This window comes from Anser cygnoides, chromosome 2 (assembly GCF_040182565.1).
Source record: "Anser cygnoides isolate HZ-2024a breed goose chromosome 2, Taihu_goose_T2T_genome, whole genome shotgun sequence".
Taxonomy (NCBI): Eukaryota; Metazoa; Chordata; class Aves; order Anseriformes; family Anatidae; genus Anser; species Anser cygnoides.
In genome coordinates this window covers 87,670,661-87,685,795 of record NC_089874.1, presented here as the reverse complement: position 1 = coordinate 87,685,795, position 15,135 = coordinate 87,670,661, and the positions used below count along the sequence as shown (strand labels likewise).

The 15,135-nt window shown below is 37.8% G+C and overlaps 1 protein-coding gene across 6 annotated transcripts in view; it reads right to left on the bottom strand.

Annotated features, from left to right (window-relative positions):
* Positions 1 to 15,135, bottom strand: part of SEMA5A (semaphorin 5A) — a 336,661-nt gene that overhangs the window by 236,035 nt on the left and 85,491 nt on the right. The window lies entirely within an intron of this gene.

Here is a 15,135-nt window from a genome sequence, read left to right as displayed (position 1 = left end):
CTGGACACATCTAATCTTCATTAATTTAAAATAAAATAAATAGACCACAGACACAATACATCTAAGCAGTACATAAATTTAATAGTCGATTTTAGCTTCTCTGCTAAATTTGCTTATGTTTCAGAGAAAAAAAAAAAGGTGAGAGGGATGCTTCTAGCCAGTTAAATTCATATTCCTACCTTCCTAAGTAATATATCTTATGATGCTATATTCCAATATTAATCTGTCCCTATAAATTGCCTGTGGCTCACAGAAGGCGTCATCTGCTCATAGATATTCTGCGTTCACATATAAAGGGGCATAAAACTCCTGTTCCAATGTTTCAGTAGTTTTGCAAGGATGACATTTCAAACATTATGCACCATTCATATCCAAATTCATACAGTTTATGCGGGTTATATCATAGCTAATGGATATTACTAACTTATAGATAGCACAAGTATATTACTACCAGGTGGTTCTAATTCAAGTTTGCTTCCTAAATACACATACATAATCTTATGAAAAGTGAAGGACAGATATCACATCACAGACCCAAAACTGTTTTTCTTGCTCGTGGTACCAGATGAACTATTCCAACACCTAGGCATGTAGTACTTTTGTATTAAAGAAATAAATTTTATTTTCTTTAACTTGTAAAGTCTCAGAAATACCCATAAATATGTGAATATAATGGAAGTAAATTAAACAAGAACAAAATGAAACATTTCTACTGGAAGCTCAGCCTTCTCTGACTTCCTGGCTGTCAATGTTGTTTACATGTATAGTTACACAGTAGAAGAATTTGGGGGCAAAAGATTTTTTTCCCTAACCTAGCTGCAAACTTTCTCTTCCTGTATGCATCTCACATTGTAAAAACGTAGGCAGGAAACACTCCTTTCCCTTAATTAGAATATCCAAAAACAAGGTTAGACTTTGAAGGAGACAAAAGAAAAACAGCAAATGTATTTCTGATAATGTATCTCAGAGAAAAAGTTAGGTTTCTTTTTACCTCAACCACTACCTGTATAAGTTTATTAATCAAATGTATTAATTCATTAATTTTATTTTATATAAAGAAATGCATTAGTTAATACATTTAAAGTAATTAATTCAAATCAAATACATTGTGGGTGACTTCAAGTAAAAGCTTACTTGCAACTACTCAGAAGAGAGTCTTCAGAGACCTGAATCAGACAAGAGAGCAGTAAACCAAGTTACCAGATGGAAAGCTCATCACAAGCTCTCTCACAAGAAAAGGACAAGCTAAGGCAGCTGAGCAACTGGTAGGAACAGGAACTCACTACCCACCTCATTATGCTACACTATGAAGAGATGGAGAAAGGAAAAGGATTCTAGAAACTGCACCTAATATACTGCTAGAGAAATTTAAAGAATAGTAAGAAATAAACAAACATACACTCTGGCATGCACTGACAGCATGAAAAGCCTTCAAATCAAGTGCTTTTTCACAGAATTTGCAGGGATTAGATTGTTCCCTGCTGCTCAGCCTCAAGTGAGAGCTTCCACATAACACAAGCTTCGTCTCTCTCCCTCCCTGAGATCCCACCTGCAGGAAACAGTTGGCAGAGGCAGCACCTGAACTCGATACCTGTGACAGCTCTGAAACAATGCAACAGGTTCAAAAGTCCTGAAGCAGGCAAAGCACTAGCCCCTTCTCTTTACTAAAAGTGTGACTATTGTGCCAAGAAGTGGTGCTTAGCCTAGGGCATAAGACAAACTCCAAGAGAACCCTAAAGACAAAAAGTTCAGGTTAGTTTCCTTGATTTCTGTATAATCTCCATAGGCAAATCTCTCTTAACAATGAAATACAACAGTCAAGTCAAAATTCTTCAAAACTGATCAAGAATACTGACCATCTTTTAAACTATTGCCATGCATTTGGGAATTAGCACATTAGACCTGTATTATCTGCACATTTTTTCCTAGCATGGATTTTTACATCAGACTTTAAACAAATTATATTTACAAATCCATAAAATAATCCAGGGATTAAAAAAAAAATCACATCAGAAAATTTATTATAATTCAATATATTAATTTATTTCTATATTTAAAGGGTCTTGTGCACTTTCTCTGTCTCACTCTTTCACTTTTTCGGACACAGTTTGCCTAGACAAAATGTAAAAATCAAATGAGGTCTATTACATAAGGGTATTATTTTCTTTTTTTTTTTTTTTTTTAGCAAAGTAGTATTTAGTTTATCCATCAGCAGCATTTGAGGAGGAAAAAAAACAGCTATTCAAAATCTGCTATTTCAACTGAGCCAACAAAAAGATACGTACTGATAAAGAGAAAAAAAAAAATGTGAATGCTAAGCATGCAAGGCCTGTAACTGCTGTGCTAGATACAAGCAGATTCATTAGAGACTATTGCCTCCAAACAGCAGCCATATATTCAAAATCCAACAATCAGGATCCCAATATTTCTAGATCAGTTAAACACACCATGTTTGAATTAAAATTTACCTCTGAATTATAAACTATGCTTTCTTTTATTTGTCTCATAAGCTGATGTATAAAAAACAGAGTTGCCATGCAAACTGCAGCTGTCCAGCGTCAACGATGCTTTCAAATAATTATCTTTGTTGATTCTGCGTCAGTTTAACAGCAATTTCAGTGCACGACAAAGTGAACTTACATCAATACGAGTACGTAAACAAACAAGTTTGGTGTGGTGAAAAGATGCTAGTTTCAGGACTGGGTCTGTGTGCGTGCACCCACAAGCAGGTCTAGCATTTCTTTACATGCACACCAGTGCCCACTCTTGCAGACGCTGCTCACGTACCTTGCTGCAGGCGATCCATTTCACTTTTCCTGTCTGCTTTACTCCACTTCTTAGATTGTAGAACAGAAAGTTTGATCGAATTTTACTCATACTAAATAACTGCTCTGGACAACATACACCTTGTAGATAAGTATCAACCAGAAGAAAAAAAAAAAAGTACTTAATGACACAGACCATACACTAATACACAGAATAATGCACTGCTACACTGGAATAGAATGATGAATTCAAACAAACATGTTCTATATTATCAGTGTATTCACTTTAAAAACATCTAGCAATAATTATTTAATCTTCAATCATGTCAGTTTTACTAAAAATACCAAGTTTGTCTACTGTAGTGTTAGTGGTACCTTTTTGCAAGTTGTTTGAAGAGCCGACCATTTTCTTACTGCTACCAGGGGGAATTGCTGTTTTCTCTTTAGCAAGAAAAAGCCCCCACAGTTGTGCATTGTTAGTAAACACACAGAAAAATCCTGAAATGGTATCAGCAGCCACATGGTCATAAAACTGGAATATGTGAACCCCCCCAGGATGTTGCTCAGTGCCCTTTTTTTTTTCCCTGTAATGGCTCTTGATTTCATAAGCCAAATTCCCCAAATTCATATAAACCATTTGAGAAGGGAATATTTATTTATTTATTTTTAAGAAGGATTTATAACCTCACCTACCTAGCAAATGCATTTCAAAAAGGGAAAAGGAGAGGGTAAGAGCTTGAGAGAGGATGATGGCTCCCTAAATCCAGAGCTTTCCAGCAAGACAATCTTACTCACCGTACGTGGAGTGGCTACCAAAAACATCTAACTAAATTCCCAGATGTCTGTGCTTTCAATTGCCAGTGCTGGCAACAGTGCTGGTGTCACCCAGAAGGGAGAAGGAATAGAGGCAGGCAGGGGGCACCAAGTGGGCCACATCAGTCTGGAACAAGAGTGCTCCACTCTCTTCCAGTAAGAAATGCCAGAATCTTTGCTACACAACATTCACATTTCACTTGTTCCACAAATGAACCGAGGCTTTTTTCTAATCATCCCTCTCCTAACAATACATAGACACATGCTGAATATCAAAACTCATTTAGATCTTGTTTACAAAAAAAAATAGTTGTTTTTACTATAGTGATTAATCCAGTGGTTCCTGTCAAATGCACAAATAAAAGCTATACCTCTTTATAGTATAATTACTTAGAGATAAATCCCTTATTTTAAATAGCTTTAGAAAAACAATTTGTGTATCTCTCATATACACAATTAGATTAGAGCAATAGCTCAAAGATCACCTCATTAAACATCAAGATGAAACTGGAGGCTATATAGTTCTTCAGTGAAAAAAATCCAAGCATATACTATCGTGTCTCATCACTGGACCCAGCAATCCAGACTGTTTGCTATGCAACAGACTAAGTCCTTCTAATTTGTATTCTTATAAAGTGAGACTCAGCCTCAATTAACAAACTGATTACCAAGTTACTTCAACTTTTTTTTTCTGAAATTGTTGCCATTCATTTCTGCAGTGGCATGAATTTTAAAATCTGCAAGAGGCAGTCACCCATCAGCTGTCATTGACTAACGCAGTTAAAAATCAATCCTTAAATTCATAGTGACATCCTGCCAAAAGCCTGCCAATATCTGTAGCTGATGGTGACAACTCATAAAAGAAGAATCCACCATCAAAGCTAGTTCTCCAGCATAGCTCAAGGAGCTGCAATAATTGTGATTTACATGAAGGAAGCTTTCAAGAACAGTGGCCTGAATGAAGCAAGTCTGTAATCGGATCTCAGATCTCAATCATACCAGAGGCACATCTGCTTCTTCAATGGGGCAGAGTGCTAGTGGATGGCAGGATCCTTGAGCAAGCACCAGCCAACCCAGTCTGTCCACACAGAACAGCAGCATAGAGGCAAGAGTAAAGGCCGTCACATCAGCACAACATAGGCCCAAATTTCATCAAAAACACAGTCCCCTCTCCCCCAATCCCTTTTTCACCTCTAGCTTTCTTCCCCTCACAGCCAACCTCCCAGAGCAGTCATCCAGAGCACGTGCCCCAGCACATTGCTTGGAATGTTCACTGAGCTGCGATTTTCAGTCTGGCAATTAGAAGTCAGTTTGAGGAGGAGGACGGAGGGATCCTCTTCCTCAGACAGAGCCTAAGAGCTAACACAGCCTTTCCTTTACAAAATAACTTCAATGAAAAAAAAAAAAAAAAAAAGAAATGGTAATCACTGCTCGCAAATAAAGCTCCAAGAAGTGGAGAAAGCTGGAAGGAAAACCAGAGGAAGTTTAGCAGCCAAAGGGAAAAAGTAAAGTGAGAGCAAAGTGAGAAAATGGGCCAGGAGAAGGCAGAAGCAACAGCTAGTGCAGGAAAAGAAACGGAGAGGGATGAACTGTAGCTGCTCAAGGATCCATGCACCCACCTCTACATTTCTTCTCCCTTCTGTCTGTAGCACTCTTTCCTACTCAGCTGATACAAATATTGGCAAAGCACGTGCATTTTCTTAGGGCACAAAAGATGGCCAACACCATCAATATGGCATATAACACAAACTGTTCTGCAGTAAGAAAAGGGAAAACGTGTCTCTTACAAGCTCACTTAGTTGTACTGTATGCACAGGTACTGCAAGTAACAGCAGTTCAGTAGACAGTTCTTGCCATGGGATCCTGTCAATTTTGAAAAAAAAAATGCACAGCTTTGCAAAGGGATTGGGCAGATCCACAGAAACAGCACCCACAGATGGCTGTTAAATATCTAGGCACTCCCATGTGGCAGTGCCCACTACTGGAACAGTATTTGGGAAAAGTCCCACTCGCAGCGTGCCTGGTTCCCTCACCCTTCCCTAGCCATGTGCTGCTTGCTCCTGCCAGGGACCAGGTGCGGGGCTAGATCCATCCAGGCTCTGCAAAAGATCTGAGCTCTGCTCTGTACAACATTCACAGGTTGCATTTTACTAACTTGTATTGCCACGTTACACACAAGTCAGTATTTACACATTATTTATGAAGCCTAGTGAAAAATGAACGTGTCCAACTGTAAAACGAAGAAAAAGCCATTGCATCGCTTTTTTCAAATCGTTGTACTACCCGTGCCTGAGTTGTGACCGCAAGAAGAAACAGCATCCAGAATAGCCAGTCCGCTGCATTTTTTCCTGAATATTCCCTCACCCCTCTATTAGGAAGCTCTACAGTTTGCAAAGCTCTCTGCTGGTTACAGCTGAGTCAGCAAAGGCCTCAACATCAGCATTCTCGCATAGGCATTAACTGGAGTTTCTTGCAACTGTCATCCTTCACAAAACACAATATAAAATTAAACTTCAGAAGTTTCTATCACTTTAGCCAGCGATGCTGTTAGTGGTCCTTACAAAAATGCTTTCTAAATATCTCTGGCATGCTCCTGAGAGATAAAATAAAATATAAAGCTGTGGGCTAAAAAAAATTTAAAGCAACATATACTTGCAGAGACTTCGTAATGCTGCCCTTGAAAGAAGGTGCTTTACACTACATACTTCTACACCTCAATAAATGAAAATTATTTGTGAAAAATCTTTTTTACTCATTAAACTTGAGTGTAATAAAAGGAAGCCAGTTCACCACACTGAACAGATATTATACTAAGAAAAGCAAATGACCAGAAATGTAAAGTATTTTTAACATTTATTTTCACCATATTTGCTAGCCAATGCAGTCTCAGTTTATGGCATTGCTTTTTCCTTTGTTTTAAGCTACATAACTACATTTATTTCACAAAACTAATTAAATACTTTGGAGAAGTGCAGAAAATGTTCTGATTTAGACGGAAACTACTGCAATGATGACATTCCATGAACAGCCTTCAAACTTTTATTCTTTCCCTATCTTTACAGTGAACTTACTTGTTGCAATATTTTGATAAAAAAGCATCCATGCTCCCTGTATATGGGAGCCACAGAAAAAGTGAATTTTGAGGTATTTCTACTGTGAATTGGTAATCTATACTGGACCACAGTCATAACTGTAAGGCTGTGACTGTTACTTTGCATAACCGAAATACTGACCCTTCACTATAATTTATATATCATATAATTATCATTATGATACATAATTTATTTATGTATATAAAACTCTTAAATCACAAAAGCTCATGCTTTTAAATCTGGACACGTGTCTTGCCTTCTACCATGACCATTACCCAGATATAGGTATGATGCAGGAAATAAGTTTAGTTTAGGATGTTTTGTCATATTCTCCTTTTTCCCTCACATTGTTGTAAATCATCTTGTACTATGAACTACAAAAAAAAAAAAAAGAGTTTAAAAACATGACTTAATTGAATAAAAGGTGGTAGTTCATGATTGAGATGAATTCCATGCAACAGAGCAGCAGAAGACAATGCCCTAAGATAATCACAGGAAAATATTTAGCTGGAAAGATGGTATTTTTTAATCAGCCAATAGGAGAATGAGAAAGGTAAAGGTAAAAAAAAATGCACGTAAGAACTTGAAGGTGTACAAAAAGTGGCTTTGACTGAAGATAGAAGAAAATCTGCTATTATGAGAGTAACGCAAGTTTAGCTGTTTCATTCTAGATAAGTTGGGAAAAGACAACACAGATTTGTGTTGCACTTACTGAATAATTAAGACAGAAGATCATATCGCATATTATCACAGCCATCTGGAAATACATTTTTTTATTTATAATTTATACAGGAAAACATGTCAAAATTTGTACAAGGATGTGAAAAAAATACAGAAGGAAGCAAAGTCAAATAGCTGTGTTTTTGTTTTTACTTTTAAAATTAATATCCAACTGAAAACAGTAGAATGTAAAGCCCAGGGGAATAAAAAAAGTTCTCTACCATTTTATAAGTCACTGTATGAAAGTGCTTGATAGTACTTGGGAATTAGCTTTCATAAGGACTCACATTTCAAAATGTATTATATTAAATCACCAATCTAAAGAACAAAATTGTACTGCTAAAACAGAACTATTAGTGGATATTCTGCACATTAATACTAGGCAAACTTCCAAAATAAAGATTGTATTTAAGTAGTTACTACTTAAAAGAACTGCTGGATGAGCTCCAGAATGCCATGAAACAACTACTCTGACAGCCTGCTTCAGTCAAATAATTCAAGTGAACTTATTCTTCTGGTGGGCTCAATGCTGCAGTTTCTTGGTACCATTCTATAGAGCAATGGCTTTTAAACAAATTTTAGCAAATTTGTGGTTGTCACAGCTATGACAGCTGAAATACAATGGAATTGAATACACTTCTGTATGTTTAATCCACTCACCCCACACACCCCTTTGCAAATGCATTTCCCACCTCCTCTCAAGTCCTAGCCAACTGCCAGCCTTTGATTTTTTTCTTCTTGTCAATAACCAACACCGTCTCTCTTTACAGCAACAGCTTCAGTGATAGGAGGTTTTAGCTGACTGATATGAAGGAAAGGGAAAGCTCAGATATCACATTCCACATCACTGCTATGGAACACTTCTGTTCCCCATCTACTTGTTTATGTGCAACTCTTCTTTCAAGATAAGCACTCAGAGTACAAAATTCTTCTCACCAGGTGTCTGGATTCCTCCTTCAGTTCTTAGGCAGTTCTATTGCCAATAGAGACAGTACCCTATAGAGAATGCTTAAGTGGACTGAACCATCCACAGTCTCTGCATTGGTTGTAGACAAAGTCTAGGGTAAGTAGGCTGCTATCCCACTTTCCTTGCTTTTTACCGTTACCACTGCAAAGATTTATTTATTTATTTATTTTGTGCATCAGCAAATGTTTTCCTACACACTTACATAGATGTAACACACAAATGAAAGTGCAGTTTAATGTTCAGTCTAATCCCATGATTAATCTATAGGAAATAGTGCTCAAAGGGAACACACCTATTTTATCTTATTTTACCACAGTACATTTCTTCACTCTGAGGGTAGTGAGGCACTGGAACAGATTGCCCAGAGAAGCTGTGGATACCCCATACCTGTAAGTGTTTGAGGCCAGGTTGGATGGGGCTTTGTGTGACCTGGTCTGGTGGGAGGTGTCTTTGCCCATGGCAGGGGGTTGGAACTATATGATCTTTAACGTCCTTTCCAACCCAAACCGTTCTGTGATTCACTGAACCCCCTATACTCTTCCATACTAGATTTTGCATTTAGATCTCTGTTACAAATGAGAACTCCACCAGAAAAAAAAAAAAAAATAAAGCAGGAATCCCTTCTATGTCATGTTCAGTTGTGTTAATATCGCGACAATTCACAGACATCATGCAAACTTGTGGGGTTTTTTTTTGTTTGTGTTTGTTTTTTTTTTAATAGGAACATTAAATATGTGACTAACAATACTGTCTTTCGAAGATGTCTGTCAGAAACACAGGAAACTCTGATAAAACTATCAGAATCCTAAAACAATTAAGTTCAAAAGGACAATAATGGCTTCAGCTAAGTTAAGCTGAAGTTAAGCTACCTTTTGGTAATTTTTCACTAAATCCTGAATCCAGAGGCAGATATTTTATACTTTCTGTGAAAGATCAAGTTCATAAAATCTTTCCTAAAATAAACTATGTGAAATTAAGCATAATGGAATCCTCTAATATTTTTCAAAGACCATTCTATAGCTACAAAGTTCAACCACAAGAGTCATCAAAAACAAAAGGTAAAAATCAAAATTAATACAATTAATACATGTAATGTATTATACATGTATACAACAGTCTCACAGATGATAGGAACACCCTTGTACATGTCTGAGCTTCCTAGCAATGTAAACTTGCTTATTTTTCTAGATTCTAAGATGTGGTAAGACAGAAATAAATAAATAAATAAAATCATTTTAAAGAGAATAAATCATAGCTGTATTTTTTTTCCCTCAACATCACTGCTAAAAATGTAAGTTATTTGAACTTACTAAGTTCAAAGTCATTAAGTTATTTAAGTCCAAAATTATTTAAGTTATTTTAAAAATCTGTTTAAAAGGGAGTAAAACTTGATGCAACAGAAATTACATACAAGCTTGCGGAATGCATCCAATGAAGCTGTCAAACAACAAATAAGATGATGTCAAATAACCTCAGGTTAAATGAGGAATGCCTCTTGACATATTTGTTCCTACACACAAAAGACACCTGTGGGTTTTCTTCAGAACACACATTGAGCTGTTCTGTACATTTGTATCTCAAAATAAATAAATGCATTCTACTTTTTTTCTGAGGCTGAAACCATCTTTCTTTAAAAGTTTTTTTTTTTTTTTTTTAAACTTCTTCTACAAAGTTTTATCTAATTGTTAATGATGAATCTCTTTTTAATCATTTCTACTTAAGAGCTTTCAGGAAAAAGTCTATTCCATAAGGTTATTTCACAAACTAACAATGTTGTGAAAAATCCAATTTGTCTGGTGACATCTTTCCCAATGATTTCTCAGTGGCTGACAATTTCCATCAGTCAAGGACTAAATTACATGAAGTGTCACTGATGTCTTCATCATATCCAAAATCACTTTAGACTTCTGTAGCTTTGTAGCCATCATTTTTCATTTACCACTTTGGAATTTTATAAGCATACAGTAAGTATGCACGTATTGCATACATTGAGAAAATATCTTAAGCTCCTCCTTTTGAGGAATCTAAGATTCAGAAAGCTAATGTGTCAAAGTCACCTTGAGCTCATAAATAGAGATGTGTAGGATGACTATGTATTCCCTCAGATTTCTAAAAATAAAGGCACTGTTTCAGCTTTCTTAAACTGTTTTGCTTGCATCCAAATTTTTCTAGTACCCCCACAGGTGCGTAAGTGGAAATTTCCTGTCCAACCCACACAATACACTCACAGATGTCATAGCAATAGCCTGAGGAAAACTAGCTAGAAAACCTTTGGGAGCTCCCTCCCCACTGTGCCAGTTCACCATCAGGTAAGGCTGGATGACCTCTGGTTAGGAACACCCTTAGCTACTGTTGCTTAAGACCACCAAGATCTATTTCCAAAAGCTGCATAGTATGGCCAGCACCCCTACTACTACATCTTCATACCTTCACATTTTGTGTGCCTCAAAAACAACGCACACACACAGCACAGACATGGGGTCCCTTTCCTGGGATGAACAAATAACCACAACACTGGCACACTGACACGCCATGAGTACAGCCTCCACTTCACCTTGCTGCCTTGCTCATTCATCTTCTCCTGTCCCCAACAAGTCTACGTCCCTGTTCTAACACCCTGAGTAACACCAACACCACACCCTGACCAAAGACCCCAGCTCCCAGGCAGTCTAGATTTTCACAGTAGTCAGTTGTAGCAGAGTCTAGTCCAACATCAGCTAATGATGACATGTCTCAGCACTGAGACCCATGCATTCACTCGTGACTGGCACCATCTTCTCCCTCAGATCATCCCCTGTTCCAGATAGAAGTTGTCCTCCAGCAGCATTTTTAAGAACACCGTAACTGTTATATGTAGGAAGAAAAAAGAGGTGTACAGAACTTGTGCTCATTAAATCACAGTGCACCTCCTGCAACACAAAAATCTTCCCCTTTCTGCTCTCCCTCTCGCCCTCCACTGCAGTCGAGCTTCCTTCTCCCCTTCCCCCAATACAACACCCTGCTTCCACTGAGCCATAATGAGCTGGCTACTGGCTAACCCAGGCTACGAGCCCACACCAGAAACACCATTTCATATAAACTATGCCAGTTTCCCACTCACTCCTCAGCAGCAAGGAGGATGGCACATATTTGAGTCCACCCCCTTAGTTCACCCTGAGATCCAGACCTGCCAGCCAATGCACTCATCACAAGCCAGACAAACCACCTTTCCCATTTCCTCAGATATTCTAAGATTCGGCATATTACATTGAATACAAGTGGTGACTGAGAAGGTTGAGTTAAAACACTGAGGAAAAAAAGGTCTCTGCATGACTCTAAGTCTACCACTACAGCATCACTTCTAAAAGAATCCAAAAAGCCATTGCCAAGTTCAGTTTTGGAAGACAACAGATCTCAAAGCATCTCCTCACGGGATAAGAACCTTATCCACGATGCTGTGAATTCTCCTGGAATAGCCCGTTCCTTCTTGTGCCTAAATAGAGATGACCAGCTTTCCCACTGTGTGGGCACCACCTTCCACTACGCCCTAAGCAAGGGTGGAGCTCTAACTTGACTCCTCCAGCTCAGAGTGAAGGAGTGCATTACCCCCCGTACAAATCAAGGCATACTGACACTTCTGCACTCAGCTGTAGGAGTCACGATAGATCTCAGTGCCTCTCCTTTCTGAGCCAACTAAAACCTCTTTTTGCTTGGGTATTCAGGACAGGGTATTAATTTAAACACAAACAAAATGCCAAGATATCTTTCCCTTCCTGTATTTGTCTTTATTTCTTTCCTCAGACTTTCACAGATACTGAGTATGCTCTTATTTCCTGCCACCTCTACCCTTCTGCTTTTCTATAAACGTGCTGCAGTTAAATTCCTTCTCCCTTGTTTACCAACTCTCTGCCTCGAAGACATTTGCCTATTACTACAGAAAGACGTGATGTTAAATCTACTTTCAGAACAACAGTTCATGCATAAAGCTCTAGAAGGAAAAGCAACTAAAGGAAAATGACCATGAAAAAGAACAAACAACTTTCTAATAGCCTCTGACAATGACAAGGCAAAACACGAGTACTATAAAATATCCCACAAATAAAGTCCAATTACACCCTGCCCCTTGGCTGTAAGTGTGGTGTTGAAGAATGATCAAGTCAGAGCAGAAAAATGTCAGCTTATGCAGCAGCAGTGCAATGAGATGCAAGCATCATTCTGGTATGAGAAAGGTCTATGGAATGGAATTGTTGGAACCCAAAATGAAGAGCCAAGAAAGAAAATGTTATGGATGCAAGGCCTTTCCACTGGGGCTCTTGTGTACTAATGAAATGCAAAATTTGACCTAGAAATGGGCAGAGAGGAAAAAAGACCGGACACAACAAAAAAAAAAAAACAATAAACTACCTGATATTGTGTGTATTTGGACAGGTAAAAAAAATAATAAATTTAAATCAGTGTTAGGAAATACATAACTCAGAAAGACTTATGATGTGAATGACACTCAACTTCTCAAGGAGTAGTAACAGAAACTTTCTAGCATGCCATGTTTCTTATGTTCTACCTCAGCATGCTTCACCACTGAGAGACGATGGAACTTGCATGCTACTGTAGAGTCCTAAAAGATTGGATGCAGCAACAGGTTACGTCCACCCTTTCCTATCAGGCCAATTCTCTCCTCAGTTACATACCCCTTCCCCATGACGAGATAGCTGCAGGATGACCTAGCGAAGTATCTATATTGCTGAAGTCACCTTGATGCGTTCTAGCTTTTAAATTGTTAACTTCTTTTAATATAAAAAATGTCATTTATCTTTTATTTGTTCAGTCACTACAGCCATATAGAATTCTACAACTAATCAATGCAGTTATAGATAAACACATCTTTTCTACATGGGAAATCCAGTTGAAATTTCATAGATCTTTGCTTTTTAAAGATATAAACCTATATTTACAATTTAATAAATTTATCATATAAAAAGTTATGAAAACAAATTGAAACATGGCTCTCACTGTGCAAAAATCTTTGCATACCTTCAATGCTCTGTAAATAAATCAAGCAGAGGTCATCTCAGCAGGTTAATCATAAGCCATATTGCCAAGATACAGAGTTTGTACTAGCTAGGCTGTATTATCTAGTCCATAGATAAATAAGGTTTTCAATTTCCAGGGCTGTCAATCTTGCATGTTTTCCAGCAGTGGATTCCACCATATTTTATAAAAATGCAACCTGAAGCTGAGTGAAATATAATTCAAGCCACTTTCAGTGGTGTTGTGCAAAAGGGCTTCCAGAGCAAACAGATTATACACTCCTACACGCGCACACACAAAAAAAAACCTACCATGTGTACCATGTGTAGTAAAGCAAAACAAAAAAAAAAACCTGTATCAACAGAGATGACTCAAAGGGTCTCAAAAGAGTGCCCTTTTCAGCAAATTCTTTTGACATTTTCAACAATTGAGACAAGGGAAAGCAACACATGAGATTTCAGGCAATTGAGATATACCTGGAATACTTGAAAATAGCATCTCAATTGCAGACAGAAGTATGACTGGTGGAGGTGCAGTTATGCCAGTGTGCAGTGTGGAAAAGTTAAACCTTAGTCTTAATTAGAATTTTTAGGGGGGGGGGGGGGGGGGGTGGAGAGATTAAAATTATAAATCAAAGACCATTTAGTTTCACACCAGGTGTTAAAACTCAGCTTCTAGATACCATTAATCCTGGAAACTTAACAACAGGCTTTAATGTGAAGACGCTCATTTTCTGTAGCAAGAAACAAAAGGTCTTTCCATTAGACACAATGACCTCATCCATCCCTCTCTGATCCTCCTTCACCTTCTATGCAGTCAAGTACAGCGCAATTCATCACTTCAGTAAAAAACTGTTTGCAGCTCAGTGGCCTGCGATACGTTACATACCAGACACAGGGCTTCTGAAAGAGAACGAAGCTCCTTCATTCCACCCAGAAATTGCTGTTGCTGCTTTGAAGCAATGCAGGTTACTTGTAACATAAAAACAACACCAACTACTACTACCACAAATGAGCCTTTCATTTTTGTGCTTCATTTGATGCAATTCTCTGAGCCTGGTCACAAAGGGGAACCTCCTGCCACCACACACACAGTGCTACAAGGAAAATACCAGGAAAGATAGAAGTGTGAGGAAGGACACTCCTTCACCTGGATGAGCTCAAAGAATTAAATGGTTTGGGAAATGTCTGACCTAAGCAGTACTTTTAACTGGTAATAGCCTACATTATATTTCTCTTCCTTTTTTCTCTTGTAACTGCTCTTATTCTGCAATTCTCCTCCATTTATCCCAAACCTCACCCTTGTACCCCCTACTCTGGCACAAAAAATACTCTTTCCTCAGTACTCAGTATGTCACTATTTAAAACATTCACGTGCTCTTTGTCCTTAGAAATTCTGGCCATGTTTCCTAGAATTCTTCTGAGTCTCCATTTCATCTGCTTTATTTTTGTTTCTGCTACTATTTTAGCCAAATTATTCTTTACCAAAAGCCACTACTCTCCCTAAACCAATGAAAAAATATTGTTCTCCCCTTTCATGTGTTCGTTTTTGTTTGTTTTTTTTTTCCATTTTTATTTCAAGTACCCTCAGAAAACTTTCCAGAAGAAATATAGATACCAGTCCAGCAAATTTAAACACTCTTTATTACTGGTATGGATCCATCTATCTCACATCCGTAAACCACTGATTGAAAAGCAAAGACATTTCTTTAATTTGCAGAACCTGGTTCTCATCCTGAGAAATTTCAGTAGTTTCTCATATTTGCTTACCT